Genomic DNA, 12,979 nt, shown 5'->3' with positions numbered 1-12,979 from the left:
CTTGCATTTTTAGCAATGATTAAACATTTTAGTTTTTTATTGCTGTATTTTTGTCAAAAAATTGTTTAAAAAGTTTACATAACAATTGTTTACAGCATGATCGATATATTTACTTACATTTTCATTTGATTGGTACTCTGATACTGTCAGAATCGGTGGACTGGTTGGGATAACATTTTCATTAGGTCAGTTTGCAATTGAAAATGTGAATGGACATCCTAAGTATCTACTTTCCCTTTCATTTTCAAAGTCTTGCATGATTATTTTCGCAGTAAAGCATTAGTTTTGTAGTTGAAAGAAACACTTGTCATCGTTTCAGTAAAGTTAGTTTAGATTTTTAACAACTTTTTTTACATTGTGTGAACATTTGAACAGGAAATGTGTAAACTTCAAATATTCTTTGTTATATGCAATAACATTCCTACTGTTCTACGCTGAATTTTTATTTTTTTAGCTTGAATGTCAATGGTCTGTTCCAACTGTTCAGTCACTATTGAGGGAAACAGTTTAATTTTTTAGACTCAACACATAAATAGTTACCAAAATTGAACCGCTATTGCACAAGAGAAGCTAAAATGCCTCCAAAGGGTCGACCACCACATTACGAACCACCAAGCGTAAAAAGGCATCAAAATGTTGGGATGCATGTCAATAGAATGATTTATTGACCCATTTCGTATTCTTGTAATTTGTAGAAATATTTTACGCACTTTACTACTATTGGAGGCTGACCATGAAATAATAGAGAACTTTCATAAGGATACAGCTCTAAGACTGATGTCAAACGCATATGATGATACTGAATAATATACTTGACTGCAAGGATGCACACAGAAGAATTTAGACCAAGAAAGTTAAAAAAATTAATGCAGAACATTCATTTGAAAAGAATAAAAAGCGATATCTCTCTGATAACAATGGTAACTACCTTCATTTTTGTCGAGCCTTCGACTTTAGTCGAAAAAGCGAGACTAAGCGATCCTACTTTCCGTCGGCGTCGGCGTCGTCGTCGGCGGCGTCCACAAATATTCACTCTGTGGTTAAAGTTTTTGAAATTTTAATAACTCTCTTAAACTATACTGGATTTCTACCAAACTTGGACAGAAGCTTGTTTATGATCATAAGATAGTATCCAGAAGTAAATTTTGTAAAAATAAAATTCAATTTTTTCCGTATTTTACTTATAAATGGACTTAGTTTTTACTGCGGGGAAACATTATATTCACTCTGTGGTTAAAGTTTTTAAAATTTTAATTACTTTCTTAAACTATCCTGGGTTTGTACCAAACTTGGACAGAAGCTTATTTATGACCATAAGATAGTATCCAGAAGTAAATATTGTAAAAAGATAACTCCATTTTTTCTGTATTTTACTTTTAAATGGACTTAGATTTTCTTCCAGTTAACATTACATACAGTCGGCAGTTTAAGTTTTCAAAACATTAATTAGATTCATTAACTATCCTAGATTTTTACCAAACTTGGACAGAAGCTTCTTACAATCAAAAGATAGTATCAAGAGGAATTTTTTTATTGATTTTTTTCCTCATTTTTTGTTGAGCCTGCGATTTACAGCAAAAGTAGGCGAGACACTGGGTTCCGCGGAACCCTTACAAATTTTTTACATAAACAAAGTTGATACTTAACCATTTGCTAGCAAAACAAAAACATCAATGTAACCAGCAGTGCCATCAAAGCGATTGAACATGACAGCATCCATTCCTGTGTACTAAAGGAAAATATTAAATCCGATATCAGACTAATTGCGAATGACTGCGTTTGCTGAAGGGAAGGCCACACCATCAATTACTCGAAACTAAAAAATACTGTCAGACAGACAACTAGTACAAGGAAATTGGGCAACAACATTGATTATGAGATTTCAACCGGTGTATTGTAACATGAAGACACTAAGCAGTAGAAGAAACGTAATGTAAAATTCGATTACACATTGAAAGACACCTAACTTGTATCTTTCCAATCAATAGTTACCTTGACATACGCATCACAAGTAACCTACACTGGGGAAAAACACTATGAAGAAATTTATAATAGATCACACAGAACACTGAGATTATTAAAGTGCAACTAAACATCTTGCCCTCAAGTAGTAAAATGACTTAAACGACCGGTCCTTCAATATTCAAATGTTACCTGGGATCCCCATCAAAAGGGAGAAATTAGAAAAAGGTTCAAAAAGAGCTCCCCACTTTATTTCATCAAATTTCTTAATTTATTACCCTTGATCAATGACAGCGATTTTGGATCAGCCTAGTTTATCATCATTCAAAGATACAAGAACAATTTCTTCTTGAAACTCCAAATCAATGCATACTTATCATTTCCTCGGACCACCATTCAGAACAGAATCATTCCTATTTAGCTTAATTCCGAATACTATTAAAGAGTGAAACTCAATATTACCGGACATTACCGAAAATGTTAAAACAGGTCAAATATTTGTAAGGGAAGGGTGTATTTGGACTATATGACGGACGAGGGTGAAATAATGTCCATCGGTGGTGTCATCATACCATATTAAGATCAAGATCAAGTTTTAGAGCCTTTTGTACTATCCATGACTGAGGAGAATTTGGTGGTTTAGAATTGTTAGAAAAGAGGGACGAAATACACCAAAGGGACAGTCAAACTCGTAAATCTAAAACAAACTGACAACGCCATGGCTAAAAATGAAAAAGACAAACAGAAAAACAATAGTACACATGACACAACATAGAAAACTAAAGAATAAACAACACGAACCCCACCAAAAACTAGGGGTGATCTCAGGTGCTCCGGAAGGGAAGCAGATCCTGCTCCACATGCGGCACCCGCCGTGTTGCTTATGTGATTACAAATCCGGTAAATAGTCTAATTCGGTAGGTCAAATTCATGAAAGGGAAGGGGATTGTAGTTACGACGTAAGGAACATATCCGATATCATTTGTGAAACGGTTATTCCATAATGGTCAACCAACTCGTGATGGCGTCCGTAAAATTTACGAAGGGATGATTTCAACTTCACCATTTGGAACTCTTGGTTTAATAGCTTCCTTGTGAGCAGTAACCCTCTTTCAAGAAAATCATGATAGGAAATGCAAGCACGGGAATATCGTATCAATTGGGAGATATATACCCCGTATGCAGGTGCTGCTGGAATGTTGCTACTTAGAAATGGAAAGTTCACAATTGGTAAGCTGAAATCATCTCTTTTGTCGTAAAGTTTTGTCTTCAACCGACCCTCATTGTCAATTTCTAGATGTAAGTCAAGATATGAAGCCGACTTAACTGTATCTGTAGTATCCTTTATCTCCAATTCGATGGGATAGATGCGATCCACATAGTCACCAAAGTTTGAATTGTTTAGTGAAAGAACGTCATCTATATAGCGGAAAGTAGAGTTAAAGGATATTGCTAACTTCTTATCTTTCTTCCTAAGAAGTTCCTGCATGAAGTCAGCCTCATAATAATAAAGAAACAAGTCAGCAAGTAGAGGGGCACAGTTTGTTCCCATTGGGATGCCGACAGTCTGTTGAAAAACACGTCCTCCGAACGTAACAAATATGTTGTCAATCAAGAAATCAAGCATCTTGATAATATCGGTTTCAGAGAATTTTTCGTTTTAATCAGAATGGTTCTGAAACTATCTTTGATATAAAGTCTAAACTGGTTTAAATAAATTTATAAACCTTTTGTTGTATTCATTAAATTCACTCGTTTATAATTGATTCAACTTAAATCACTTATATAAGGTCAAACATCAATAAAATAGCTACAATTACGCTTGTTTTTGTAGCACTTTTGGTTTTAACACCATTTGTTTTAGAAATAGAATATTCAGTACGCATACATTTTTTTTAAATTAAGACAGTTTTACTTGAACTTTTGGCTTTAGCACTTACTTTTTTCAGCTTAAGAAATTATGATTTTCATTAGAATTCTGATGTATCACACTAAAGACTTTAAGCAATAGGTCACCAATATTGTTTTTGTATGTAATGATTGTATGCGAAATATGTTCATGTACGTTTACTAGGGATCGTCTAACCTTGACATTAGTGTCAAAGATCACGCTTATCCCTCATTGATAAATAATCACACCTATCAACATATGATCATTTTAATGTCGGTCAATGCAAAATACATAGGCTATAATGAAAAAAAAATCAAGACCCACATGTGAATAAGGGACCTTGATGATCGACAGGTCTAAGAAGTCGGACTTCTATATCACTAACTTGTCAACACTGATCTAGTGAGTTCAAATCCGGTATTTGGTAGGTGCACTTGAATCCAATCCTAATTGACAAGGTTAGAAGTTTTCCTTGACAGAAGGTCGGTGGTTCTCTCTAGACACGTTGGTTTCCTTCATTAATATAAAATGACCTCCACGAAACAGCACAAAGTTTTAACAATCAACAAGTGACCATTCTTTATGTGAGTTTGAGTAATATCCAGGTGCTATAGAGATATAGTCTATAAAATAACAGATAAGAGACATCCCATCTTTTAGTCTTGTTCAATGAAACAAGGAGACACAAAGAAAGACGTACAAAAAAGTTAACATAACTGTATTCTATAAAACAGGCATCCTGGTCAACATAAACATAGGTACAAATAAACAGATATTGAAAAGTTAATTTGAAACAACACACCAAGTGCACTTGCTGATAAGAAGTTTTAGTTAATGAATCTGCTTACTTCAATTTAGTAAAGGGTACTTAAAAAGTAAAATCATAAAATATTGAACTCAGAGGAAAGTCCCTAATCACATGGCAAAATCAAATGACAAAACACATCAAAACTGTTGTTAATTCAACAAAGTATATAATATGATTATCAAAATGTCTTTAAAAAAGGTGTATTAACACGACTGTTCATTAAAACAGAAACTTTCTTTTTAGGCTAGAGCATAGGTAGCGTCATGTCTGTAAATATGGAATACTACACTTGATTGCGCGCCAAGTTTCTGATCATAAAATTGAGAAAGGAAATGGTGAATATGTCAAAGCGACAACCACCCGACCATAGAGCAAACAACAGCCGAAGGCAACCAATGGGTCTTCAATGTAGCGAGAATTCCCGCACCCGTAGGTGTCCTTCAGCTGGCCCCTAAAATATGCATAATAGTACAGTGATAATGGACGTCATACTAAACTCCGAATTATACACAAGAAACTAAAATTTAAAATCATACAAGACTAACAAAGGCCAGAGGCTCCTGACTTGGGACAGGCTCAAAATTGCAGCGGGGTTAAACATGTTTATGAAATCTCAACCCTCCCCATATACCTCTAGCCAATGTAGAAAAGTAAAAGAATAACAATACGCACATTAAAACTCAGTTCAAGAGAAGTCCGAGTCCGATGTCAAAAGATGTAACAAAAGAAAATAAATAAGATGACAATAATACATAAATAACAACAGACTACTAGCAGTTAACTGACATCCCAGCTCCAGACCTCAATTAAACTGATTGAAAGATAATGTCTTCATCATATGAATATCAGGTACAATCCCTCCCGTTAGGGGTTTAGTATCATACTATCATAAAATATATGAGAAGAACATAACCCGTGTCATGCCAACAACTGGTTTTTTTAGAAATAAATGTGTTTAGTTCCGATGCAAAGACCCTATCAGTGAGTCAATGTTAAAGTCAAAATATGCAATCTTTATGCATGTTTTACAAAAAGAAAATAAATTGTCGAAACAAAAATAAACCCTATTTTTTGCTGATCACTTTCTTTTGTTTGCTAAGTTATGCCATTAAGCATATAAATGAGAAAATCAAAGTACTAAGTTAAATATCAAAATGACTTTGTAAAGGTTGAGCACTCACAAATCTGCAACATTTTTACTGTGCAAACTTTTTGGCAAATGGTAATTGTCGGTTTATGTCGGTCCTAATTATTTTTACAGATTATTGTTTCATAGATAAGAATTTTAGATTTCTCGTTTTAATTGTTTCTCATTTTTTACATTAGGTGCCTTTATTGCGGACAATGCAGTATGTATTTTTCCTCATTGCCCGAGGCCATATGGTGACCTATTTGCTGCAATTGTTTTCACTGTCATCAAATTGAGAGGGTTAGCGCTATAAAACCAGGTTTAATCCACCATTTTCTACATTTGAAAAAGCCTGTACCAAGTCAAGAACATGACAGTTCTTGTCTATTCGTTTTTGATGTGTTCTTTCATTTGATTTTGCCATGTGATTATGGACTTTCCGATTGGATTTTCCTCTGAGTGCAGCATTTTTGTGATTTTACTTTTTACTTCCACTTCATTTTTAGGTGGTATGGGAGTCTAAAATAAAAATGATAGAATTTGTTCATACTTTGTCAAAATGTAGTATCTATTGATACATGTTCAAAAATATTATAAAAATGATAGGTCACCGTGCATTTTCTCAAGCTGCAGGTTGTGACAAAATGACAAATTTTGTATGGATTATACAGGGAAAAACAACATTTTGTGAATAGAAACTACACAAAATGATAGAATTGTAAAATAAATTAGGAAATGATTGCTTTCATACAATGCTTTGAGAATATAAAAAGAAAAGATAGGGTCACCGTAATTTTTTTCCGGCTAAAAGACAAAATAGGAAAATTTCATGAAGAGTCCTTCAGAAAATGCACTGTTTTAGAGTTACCTCCCCTTAAATTGCAAATTTGAAAATATTAAAAAAACAACCACAAATAATCTACACTTGTAAAAATATTAATATTTATAAGTTATATTCTTATAAATTGGTTCTTTAAAACGAAAATTCACATTAAAAATCTACATTCCTGCATCAAATTTTGCTTACTTGATAGAAAATACGGACCTTAGATTCTCTGTTTTTTACAATCCAAGATGGCGAAAGACACCCATACCAACTTAACTCTGGTTTATAGTTGTTTCATTGATAATCATACAACATCTCATCATTTTGCTCATATTAATTGATATTTCTTGAATTGTCTACTTTATAAAAAATTAATTAATTACAAAAGAATACAATACCAAACTTAACCACGTATCATTTAACGAGTAATAAGAGTCAGTATGTCAAGAATATATAATACTAAAACTACGAGGTCCAATTTGTCAGCCGTCATCGGGTAAAAACGACAATTCAAAGAATGTAACTCTATATATAGCTAATATAGGACAAATGTGTAGATTAAAAATTACACCACTTCAGACCCTTTTGTTTTCCACATAATTAATATTGCCAATAATTAACAAGTTCGGGTCGAATCCGATACCGATACCAATAGTATATTCACCTGTTACCTATTACCTTATCTGTACGTTCCGCATTTGGCAGGCGCACCACCAAACGATGTATTTTGGATTTTTCTATATACACGGGTCATAAACAAAGGGCTGACACTACTAAATTCAACCATTGTTAAATTGTTCCCTATTGTAGTTTTATTCAGCAATCAGCAAGACTTTCTAAGATAACTAATATATGACAATTATATTGATTAAACATACTCCATTCCTGGATAGCCAGGACCTTTTGTTTTCCAAATAATTAATATAACAAATAATTGATAAGTTCCAGGTCGACGGGTTCAAACAGAAAGATTTGAAAGCAGAGGAAACTGTGTATCTTATAATCGACATGACTTTATCAGATGACAATACCAATTACTAAACTAAGGCTTAGGCATAGTTATATACTTTAATTCAGTCACGGACCAGCGATATCACGGGTTTGTACTTGTAAGGATTAAATCTAATACTTTCAAACATAGATTTAAAGACAACCAATGTCAGATCTTTGGCAATAAAAGTTACTTTGTTTTAAACCCGTTTTTTCTACAATAAGAATAATCACAAATAGTATATAAATATCATTTCTACTCACAAAAAAAGATGTCTTAAAAAAAAGTAAAAGAACAAAAATGCCGAACTCCTAGTAAAATTTAATAATGAAATGACAAACCCAAAGTCTCAAACACATCAAACGATTGAATAATATATACATTCAGCATTGAATATCAGGCAATAAATCCGTAATGAAGACCGTAAGTTTTAAGCTCAAAGAAGTCAGAACTTCGGCACTGACATGATTTATAACAATACTTTCTAAAATTTTCTATTTATATTCTTTTAATAAATTTTATAAAGCAACTGGATCGTGATACTGAGAAATGGATGTTAAACCTGGTTTCTACCCAATTGTAGACAACCTTAGCCAGATTTACAAAAGCCATTCCAATTTTGCTTTTTTCGACGGTTTTCAAATTATGTTTTATCTAGCCTGTTAACTTTTTCTTTTAATCGTCAGTGATAACTTTTTTGTATAACGATTAAGGAACTGCGCTTCTGTCAAACAAAAATATAATCTTGGCATCTTTGATGTTTTTTTGTGTGTACAAAATCAACACTCTAAGTTGAATTTAAACGTGCTAATTAACTAAGTTAAATCCTCAGAAATTAATGTAATCGAGACCAGTCTTTTTCCTATTCATAAATGCAGCTTTGTTATCGAATAAGCAGCAAATATCAATACCAATATCTGTGTCCCCCACGTGAATAGAGACCACGACCTTCTAGCTGTACACGAGAAGAGAACGCTGTGTTGAGACCACCACCGCAGTGACAATGTATCAGAGTTATGCATTAAGGAGGTACATTCCATAATCTTAAATGAATTCCAAAACTGATTTCAATTAAACCATATCCGTCTTTTCATATATTTATAAAGTATATTCTACTGATTAAGTGAATCCATCGGGAACTTAATTGATTAGCAGAGGTATCGACCCCGCTTATCTAAATATTAACAGATATCAATGGCACTAATTTTAAAACACTACTTACGAAGTATTACGACAATTTAAGTCTCTTCAGTGGTGTTTGAGGACAAACTTTAGAAAATCCAGAACCAGACGCGAACATTCAGGACCAGGTACACTAAAATATACCAAAAATATAACCATCCCGAACAATGAATCATAGGAAAGATTGAAGGTAGCTACATTCCTAATTCAAAATGAATTCGTAAAGTTTATACAGCGCAAAATAAATAAAATTATCAGTGTTATCCCACACCGACTGAAATATCCGTGCTCAAAAAATAAAAACAACACGTAATATAAATTTCATGCATCCGAAACACTTCTATCAGAAACGCTGAAAGCCATATTTTGAAAGCCAATGCTTTATAAGAACCGAAACAATTGAACAGCTTCATGACCAAGAATAAACTTATAAAATAGGCAAATCCATTTAATTTCAACTTTGCCTGAGGGAGTTGAAACCTTATTTTTTTTAATAATATCTAAATTTCTAATACATTGTAATAATAATAATAATTATTCTTTATCTAAAGAGGGTTACATCGTTAGCTACATATATTATTGTCAGGAATTACAATGAAATATAACAGACAATTACAAAATAATCAAATAGTTCTCACGTGATAAGAGACCACGACCTTCTAGCTGTACACGAGAAGAGAACGCTGTGTCGAGACCACCACCGCAGTGACAATGTATCAGAGTTATGCATTAAGGAGGTACATTCCATAATCTAAAATGAATTCCAAAACGGATTTCAATTAAACCATATCCGTCATTTCATATATTTATAAAGTATATTCTACTGATTAAATGAATCCATCGGGAACTTAATTGATTAGCAGAGGTATCGACCCCGCTTATCTAAATATTAACAAATATCAATGGCCCTAATTTTAAAACACTACTTACGAAGTATTACGACAATTTAAGTCTCTTCAGTGGTGTTTGAGGACAACAATTTTGAAAATCCAGAACCAGACGCGAACATTCAGGACCAGATACACCAAAATATACCAAAAATATAAACAAACCCGAACAATGAATCATAGGAAAGATTGGAGGTAACTACAATCCTAATTCAAAATGAATTCGTAAATTTTATACAGCGCAAAATAAATAAAATTATCTGTGTTATCCCACACCGACTGAAATATCCGTGCACAACAAATAAAAACAACTCGTAATATAAATTTCATGCATCCGAAACACTTCTATCAAAAACGCTGAAAGCCATATTTTGAAAGCCAATGCTTTATAAGAACCGAAACAATTGAACAGCTTCATGACCAAGAATAAACTTATAAAATAGGCAAATCCATTTAATTTCAACTTTGCCTGAGGGAGTTGAAACCTTATTTTTTTTTGATAATATCTAAATTTCTAATACATTGTAATAATAATAATAATTCTTTATCTAAAGAGGGTTACATCGTTAGCTATATATATTGTTGTCAGGAATTACAATGAAATATAACAGACAATTACAAAATAATCAAATAGTTCTCAAAGGAACCAGGATTATAATTTAGTACGCCAGACGCGCATTTCGTCTACATAAGACTCATCAGTGACACTCATATCAAAATATTTATAAAGCCAATCCTTAGTTTTTCGAAAATTTCAAAGTTTGGTAAACAGGAAATTTATAAAAATGACCACAATATTGATATTCATGTCAACACCGATATGTTGACTACTGGGCTGGTGATACCCTCGGGGACGAACAAACAAATACACACATAAGAAAAATCAAAACAAGAAATTGTTATGAAGTATACAATATACAACTACAACAACAATGCTTTATTTTAAGATTGATTGATTGTTGGTTGCTTTACGCCGCATTTTCACAAAAAGGCTATATCGCGGCGAGAGCTAATTCGAAATTTTTACAATTTAAAGCAAATAAGACAAAAGGTCCTTCAATAAACTAAAATTCTAGACTAAAGCAAATCGATTATTTACAAATAAAAAATCACTAAGTCTGTTTATTCAGCGCTGATTGAGTTTATTTTATCCATTCATTTGAAGCGTTTGAGCTTTTGATTTTGCCATTTACGGACTTTCCGTTTTGAAATTTCTTCTGAGCTCGGTATATTTGCTATTATATTTTTTCTGAAATAGTCTGAACGGTTTCTTCGTTTCTGAAGTAAAACTATTTGTCTGTATTGGTATGCATTCATCCCCAACCATCATATGAAAGCTTAGGTCTACCATGAAAATTGCAGTTTCATATTAATTCGATACTCCATAATACATTAAATAAATAATCACAGCGTCAGATTTTCTAGTTTTTATTGTTTTATATTTTGTGATATCGTGAATTTTTATTGCTTACTATATTGTATGGTCATTGTTGAAGGTTATGTGGTGACATCTATAAGGTCCATCCATCGGAGTTTGTCTCTTCTAAATATGTGTCTCATTGGAAAACATAGAGAGTTTCTGTATTTTTATTTAAAGAGTATGTTTCTTTTCTTTCCAGTTTACACCAATAAAGATGTTAGGATGCAGGCCTGACGAAAAAGAATAAAGATGCATGCATTATATTTCATATTTAGAATAAAATTGAAATTGAGAATGGAAATGGGGAATGTGTCAAGGAGACAACATCCCGACCATAGAAAAAACAACAGCAAAAGGTCACCAACAGGTCTTCAATGTAGCGAGAAATTCCCGTGAGGGTGTAAAACAATGAATGTTTCAAGGACACAGCAACCACACTGTTTTGTTATGATTTCATGTAGTAATAGCTGGCTATCAATTTTCAACACTTATGATCAAAGGTAGGATAACGTGCTAATTAAGATCATAAACAAAATTAAAGGTCAGCATAGATCACTAGGAAATACTTGTCAATATATCTTACAATTCCTACAAACAACTAGAATCGAGGAGGACAATGAATGGTTGTAACAATAATAACATAATGAATGCAATATTGTTGTACACTAACATAATATTATGAAGAGTATAGAAAAGCGTTATTTGTTGTTGTTTTGTTTCATGTGAAAGCGTTCCGGAAGTACAAAGTTTCCCACTTTGTCTGCATTGGTATACATTGAACATCAATCAGCATATTTGACCTCATATCTTCAATGATAATAATAGTTTGATACTCTTTAAGCCTTAAACATCACGCAGTCGGTTTTTTCGTTTAAAAAGTTTCAAATTTTGTCATATTGTGACCTTTTATTGGTTACTACATGGTATGGGTTCTACTTATTGTTGAAGGTCGTGCGATAACCTGTAGTGATCACTTCACGTGCTTTGATATTCTAATTTCTATTTGTTTATCAAAAATCATAAAAGAAAGTCAGTAAAGGTCGTCATAGGTCTTCAGGAAAGTGACCAAGGCAATGAATCAAACCTGTCCTAAAACAGTTACAACCACGAAGAAGAAATGGATGGATATAAATAACAAATAATAAAAACATAAAAAATGAATAGTGTTGTACATTGACATATGAAGACTTATAATAAAGAGAACAGGAACGTATTTTCGTTGAGTTTTTTTCACATTTATCTAAGCTGCAAAATGTACATATTATCTGTATTTCAATACATTTGTGTCCAATAAAAATATTAAAACTCTGATTTCCGATAATATTACTATGTTAAAACTCGATTAGATTTAAATAATACTAGTAATCCAGTCGTCGATTTATTTCTCCCATTTGATATATTTGTTATTTTATAATGCCTTATATTATTATTATTATTATTATTTGGATGCCATTTGTAGTTTGCTTGAGGCCACACGTAGAACTTTAGTTACTCATTTCACAATAGTTGGCCCTCAGTGGATATTTGTCATTTCGGCAATCGAACAACATTTTCCCAGTTATAATTTAAAATAGTGTAAGGATAAAAATGAGTTGGAACGATAGTAAAATAAAAGCTGAACTATATGTCTGTTAAGAAATTTGAATCATTAAAAAAATTCACACTTGCTTGAAATTTAAATAAAATTGAGAATGGAAATGGGGAATGTGTCAAAGAGACAACAACCCGACCAAATAAAAAACAACAGCAGAAATGCTTATTTACAGCATCAAGACCCAACTGAAGTTACAATACTGATATTAAATCTTAAATTTAAAACAATCGTGGGCATGTACTTTTAATAGGGAAAGGGGTAAGAATTCACTTGCAGCTATGTCATCGGA

This window comes from Mytilus trossulus, chromosome 14, assembly GCF_036588685.1.
Source record: "Mytilus trossulus isolate FHL-02 chromosome 14, PNRI_Mtr1.1.1.hap1, whole genome shotgun sequence".
NCBI lineage: Eukaryota > Metazoa > Mollusca > Bivalvia > Mytilida > Mytilidae > Mytilus > Mytilus trossulus.
The sequence above is the reverse complement of the archived record's forward strand: the minus strand, read 5'-3'. Positions refer to the sequence as shown.